Below are 6,745 nucleotides of genomic sequence, written 5' to 3' on the forward strand. Positions count from 1 at the left end.
CTGTCTTTGTCAGCTAACGTTGCTCCCCCCGCTTTTCTTCCCTCAGATCGCTGCTTAGTCCATCATCATTTAAAGCCGAAAGTGGAAGCGTCCGCTTTCAACGTCGCTTGTATACACAGTTGAACAGTCAGAACATCCCTTCGCAACCTGGGAAAGACTGTCCTCACCGGGGCCCCGCTTGCGGCTCCTGGAGCAGTGAGAAGACGATGACGTAGGAGTTCGCCCACTTAGAGAGCAGCGTAACTGGTTGACGATATCGGTGATGTCTCCGGTGGTAGCACCGCTGAACGTGCATAACCTCTGGAGGTCGTTTATGTAAGTTGTAGTGATGAGTCCGGAGCTCTGGAACTTCTTTGATGACACTGCCATGCTCTGCAAAACCTGAGGGAAAAAAACGGAGGATTGCATGGCATAACATTCGAATGTGCAGTGCAGGCAGCACTCGTCTATGCTCGAAGGTTAAGTAGTGCACACGAAAAGTGACGTTAGCATGCCGGCATAGAAGCGCGATTTTGTGAGCCTGCTTTCATTGTGGCTCTTGTTTACGATTGCAGTGCTTCTTATGGGTGGTTGGTTGGTTTGGTTTATTGGGTTAACGTCCCAAAGCAACTCAGGCTATGAAGGACGCCGTAGTGATGGGCTCCGGAAATTACGACAATCAGGAGATCTTTAGCGTGCACTGATATCGCAGAGCACACGCGCCTCTAGAATTTCGCCTTCATTGAAATTCAGCTGCCACGGCTGGGGTCGAGCCCGCGTCATTCGGGTCAGCAGAGGAACGCCATAACCACTGAGCCACCGCTGCGGGTCGCTCTTAATCTACACATAACCAAGTATGAAGATTACAACCAGGTTTCATAACAAGAACTGACCCACAGCGGTTGGCGGTGCTTGTTTTTAGGGTTGCATGGTTGACGGCGCGCGTGAGTAATGAAGCTCAGTGACGTCATATCAAAGCATGGTGTAATTTCCCTGCCTACCATCAGATTCATGGCAGCCACGAAATTAGAATTATGACACTAACGTATAACAAGGGCTCAGAACCTAAACGTTACTTTCTATAAGTATTCGTGCCATTATCTGGCGCTTCCGCGGTCCCAGAGCACCGCAAACAAAATGCTTCATGACGGATGATTTAGCGTTGGGCGGCCACCATGGTTGAAGCTCATCGAAATACTTTCTTGGATACTTCACAACCCGCATTAATGAATATTCATTCGGATATCCAGAGCAGGGGTGAATGAAAACTGGCTAATAACTGGCTGATGTGTGCGCTTTTATTCCGCAAGGGCCATGGTTGGCAAATCACAACCCCATTTTGGTACTGCTGAGATGGTTTAACGGGCAAGATAGTTGAAGCAGCGAAGCAGCACATTTCCCAATTCTTGAATATCCTGCACGCCTCACAATTCCCGTGCACTTCCTCTACGCCCTGTTAGAAAGCAGAGTAATAATCATGTGTTTTGATCTATTTATATGCTTATATGCAGACTTTATACCGCCATGACTAGAGCTTTTACTAGAGCTGTAACTACCATGCACAAAAATATTTCAAAGCTAAATATTCTGTGGTGTCTTTATGGATGTGAAAGGTTGGTAGTTATATGGGGTTTTATGGCGCATAAGCAACTATAGCTATCATGCGCCATACACAAGGTTAGATGATGTTATGTCAAGTGTACAGAGGTTACATTATAATAGATTTAAAACATTGGCTTTCTTTAGAAACTTACAAACAAGCGAAAACTCGACAAGTGTTTGCTCGCCTAAAAGCAATGCGAGATGAAATGGAATGTGTTCTTTGTAAAATGCCGTAAAACATTCTTTCTAATTCTTCGAGATGCGAACAAGAAATTAAAATGTGATTTACCGTGAGCTCCTCACCACACATTTCACGCACAGGTTTGGCTTTTTGTGTTAATAAGAAGCTATGTGTGATGTGTGTGTGACCTATGCGTAAACGACATAAAATTACATCGATAAAACGCTCTTTATGGCGGCTTGATTTCCATTCTTTTAAAAAGGGCTTTACAGTATGCAGCTTGTTGTTTCCTTCATTTTCCCAGGAAGCTTGCCATTTGGCTCTTAGTTTGCTACGTACTAACTTCATGTAATCCCTCGGAGGCAAATTCACATGTTTTATTTCCATGGCTCTGGCTTGTGCAGTACACATGTCGGCTCTTTCATTGTCCCAAATACCAACGTGACTGGGGACCCAGCAGAATTTTATAACATGTTTTTGTGCTGTGACCTTTACTATATTGTGTATGATGCTCCCTATCAGTGGGTCTGTAGCATTTTTGGAGTTTAATGCTGTAAGGACGCTCAGTGAATCTGTATCAATGATGCTGTTTTTGATGTTTTCATTTTTTATTGTCTGTACCGCAACACAAATGGCATAACACTCAGCGGTGAACACTGTAGCACATGAGGGCAGTCGTGCTGCATTTTTATTTTTCCTTGTATTACTGCGCTTCCTACATGAGCATGAGTATTTGACCCATCAGTATGAAATGCAGTATAATTTCTGTATTTTTGTTGTAGTGCTAGATAATCTTGTATTATATGGTCGTGTAGTGTACAGGGTTTCCTGAGGCGTGTTAGTGTGATGTCACACACTGTGGGGAGAGTGTACCACGGTGGTAGCGCTTCGTGTCTTGGGGCAATATTTTTGATTTCATTTAGTATGTTCAGAGCTTGACATTTTTCTTCGAAGCGCAAGAGGAACGGCTTAATCGCATAGGGCTTGTTGTTGAAGAGTATTCGGGATGGGCATTTCGTGACAATTGGGTAACAGATGTTTGGGCTGAGAAAGGATTTTGAGGATGTATGTACACGTTAGTGCAGTTCTTAGATCTTCTAAGGTTCATTAGTTTCCACATACAGGCTTGCTATTGGGGAAGTTCTGTAAGCACCGGAAGACAACCTTAAACCAAGATTGTGGACAGGATCTAGTCGTTTTATGTAGGACGGTCTTGCTGAGCCATATACTATGGACCCATAGTCCAACTTAGAGCAAACCAGAGAACGATATATATGTAACAGGGAAGCCCTATCAGACCTCCAGCGTTTTCTTGATAGTATTTTCAGCACATTCAGGGCCTGGGAAGCTTTTTTTCTTTAAGCTGTTTATATGTGGCAAGAAAGTGAGCTTTTTCTCGAAAGTTATCCCTAGGAATTTATGCTCTTGTTTGACTGGTAGTGGGGTTTGGTTTAAATATGGTGTGGGGTCGGCCTGTAGGCCTCGTCTCAAAGAGAACAGAACCGCTACTGTTTTCTGAGGGGATAATCTAAATCCGTTTATATCTGCCCAGGCAGCCAGTTTCTTTATTGTTATTTATATTTGCCGCTCACAGGTAGGTATGCTGGAAGACGTGCATGCTATTTGGAGGTCGTCTACGTAAACTGAGTACATTATAGATTTTGGGATTACTTTTCCTATGGAGTTCATTTTGATGACAAATAAGGTCGTGCTGAGGATGCACCCTTGGGGTACACCAGTTTCTTCGATAAAAGTCTTGGAGAAGGTTGCGCCTAGGCGGACTCTGAACGTGCGATTGGTCAGGAAGTCGCTCAAACAGCTCAGCATCCTGCCGAGGATACCTAGGTGCGCTAGGTCACGGAGGATACCGAACCTCCACGTGGTATCGTAAGCCTTCTCCAGGTCGAAGAAGACCCCGATACAGTGTTGGTTGTGGATTAACGCTTCCCGGACTGTGTTCTCAAAGCGTACAAGGTGATCGGTTGTGGAGCATGTCTTTTAGAGCGCAGCTCTTTGGCGTCCGTTCCTGGGTTTCGCGTCGTCGTCGGCGTCGGCCTCGTAACCAGCTCCGCCCCCCTTTCATCCCCCCAGCGCTATCGGCGTCAGCGGCATCAGTCAGTCGCTGCTATCTCTTCCCTCCTCCCTTTATCGTGTTGTCCGCTTGCTGCGCGCGCTTCTGCCCCCATCGTTTGCCGCTGGGTGTACACGCCGCCCCCCTCCCCCCTCTTCCTGCGAGTCTCCGGTTGTCAAAGCGCCGGCTCGAACTTAATTCCTTTCTTCGCTCCTCCTCCAATGCAACCCCTGTACGGTGGCAATCAGAGAGCCAGATCGGTGGCGGCGGATCTGTATATGTGCACCGCCCGAGCCGAAATTGCGAATACGTGTGAAAAATAAAAAAAAAATCTGTGATAGCGCATACATGTGTTGCTCGATTTCTTTGCCTCAATCTATCGAAAAGGTGAAACAGCTTATTTGCTGCGCTCAAATTTCGCATTAGGAAGTAACGTAATCGTAGGTAATTTTTTTAAACCCGCATTGGTGTATATCTAAAAGTTGCCGAGACTGAAGTATGAAGGTTAGTCTGATGTTTAGAATGCTTTCGAAAAACTTTGCCACGCAGTTAGTGAGTGCTATTGACCTGTAACTGGTGGGACTAGTTGGTGGTTTGCCAGGTTTTAGGAAGGGTACTATGATTGCTTCTTTCCATGCATGGGGGATTTCTCCACTCATCCATATTTTATTGAAAAATTTTAGGAGAGCCTCTATGGCAGTCTCAGAGATGTGAGCAAGCATGGCATAATGTATATTGTCTGGGCCTGGTGCTGTCTTTTTACCGGATGTTAGTACTGTGTTTAGTTCCTGCATTGTAATAAGCTGAATGTAGTCTTCATGTATGCATGTCCCGAAGGGAAGTTTTTGTTTTTCTACTGTTTCGTGCTTTTGAAATGTGTGTGTGTAGTTGGATGAGCTAGAAACTGTAGAGAAATGCTCACCCAATATGTTGGCCTGCTCTTCTAATGTAGTTTGAGTACCGGGTGTTGTTAGCATTGGAAATGTAAAAGGAGTAAAATTTCCTGTGAATTTCCGCACCTGCTCCCACATTTTCTTTGATGATATTGAGCTGTTTATCGAGGATATGTACTGTTGCCATGATGCCCTTTCTGCGTTGCGTCTAATGTATCGTGCTTTGGCTCTAGCCCTTTTCAAGGTGAACACGTTCCCTGCAGTGGGATATTTGCGAAGGTTGCCCCAAGCCTTGTTTTGCTGCTTTTTAGCTAATGTGCATTCATGTGACCACCAAACTTTGGGTTTTTCGTGCAATTTCAGATGTTCGTGGGGTTGCTTCAATTGCTGCAGATATTAAGCATGTGATAAAATTTTCATTTAGTTCTTCTATAGTAAGGGTTTCGGCATATTCTTTTTCCACTGTGGCCTTCGTTCTGAAAAGTGCCGAATCGGCGAGGTGCATTTTCCATCGCCGTGGCTTCGTAAGGAGGATGGATGTAGCTGATGTTATATTTAAAACCGTAGGTAAGTGATCACTTCCCCGAGGGTCATCTAAAACATCCCAAATAAAATCATTAAAAACCGATGGTGATGCAAACGCTAAATCTAGGCAGGTCATTTTTCCTGAGCTGGGGAAGCAGTACGTTGCTTTTCCTGTGTTCATTAAACATATGCTATTTGAAAGAATAAAATGCTCGATCAGCTGACCCCTGTAATCAGTATGCTCACTTCCCCAGAATGAGAAGTGTGCGTTAAAATCCCCAATTATCACATATAGCTCAGGCAACTGTCCCAGAAGTTCTTCTAGGTCATGCATGGTAATTGTGTTGTGTGGTGGTATGTACACAGAGCATATGGTTATTGTTTTATGGCTAATAATGTTTACTGCGACCGCTTCTAAGTTTGTCTTTAATGATACCTCTCTTGCAGGGACATCGCTTTGCGTAATGATAGCGACGCCTCCCGAGAGTCGGCTAGCTTGCACTTGGTCTTTCCGGAAAATATTATATCTCTTTAGGATGTTTGTGTGCTGTGGCCCAAGGTTCGTTCCCTGCAGGCACACAGCTGTAGGTGCCATTATTTTGAGCATATCGGTTATGTCTGTGTAGTTTCTGTGTAGACCTGTGGAGTAGCAGGCCAGGGCCATGTTACCACCGGCCGACCTCTCCACCTTTCCCTCAATAAAATTCCTTTCTCTCTCTCTCTGTGTAGACCTCTACAGTTCCATTGTATTAGATATGCCATTGTGATAAGCTGGAGATTGGGGAAAATTACTTATTTTCAGGGGCCGTGATTCGTGGTTTCCCTTTTTTCTCTAGGGAGTCTCGCCGCCGCTGCAGCGGTGGCGAACCAGGAGTTAAATCCGTCGCCACTTTCAAGGCGCCGGATTTCCGCGGTGACGCCGCGGATGTGTGAGTTTTAGATGTCGGCGGATTTTCGCTGACATGCATATCCTCCACGGTGTACGTGGAGGATCCTTCTTGGTTGCTATGGCCCGTCGCCTTCGCATTCGTCTTTTTTGCTGGCACCGCTGAACCAGGCCCTGCTCCAGCGGCATAGTCTCTTGGGCCAGCAGTTGCCTTCTTAGAGGGGTGGGGCGACAGGTCCAGTTCAGCAGAGCTGTTCTGGGTGTCTGTCGCCGAGGATGCCGCTGCTGAAAGTGGGGCCTGAGGGCCTCCGGCGAGGATCACGTGGTCTTTCCGCGAAATTTTCAGCCCTGTGGACTGTGTCACCGACTTCTGTGGTGGGGACCTGGTTGTAGACCCCAGGTCCTTCGGATCGACCTGTGTGCCGACAGAAACCGAAGGCGGCGGCGGTCCCCGCGTCACCGCTTCGGAGTATGTCCCTTTCTGTTGGAAAGAGACGCATTTTTTTGCCTCAAGGTAGGACAGGTTTTCTGTGGTCTTCAAAGTTATGATCTGTTTTTCTGTTTTCCAGACTGGGCACGACCTGGAGTACGCGCCATGTGCGCCATTG

The sequence above is a fragment of the Amblyomma mixtum genome, chromosome 3, assembly GCF_055824585.1.
Source record: "Amblyomma mixtum isolate Tamu chromosome 3, ASM5582458v1, whole genome shotgun sequence".
NCBI classification, from domain to species: Eukaryota; Metazoa; Arthropoda; class Arachnida; order Ixodida; family Ixodidae; genus Amblyomma; species Amblyomma mixtum.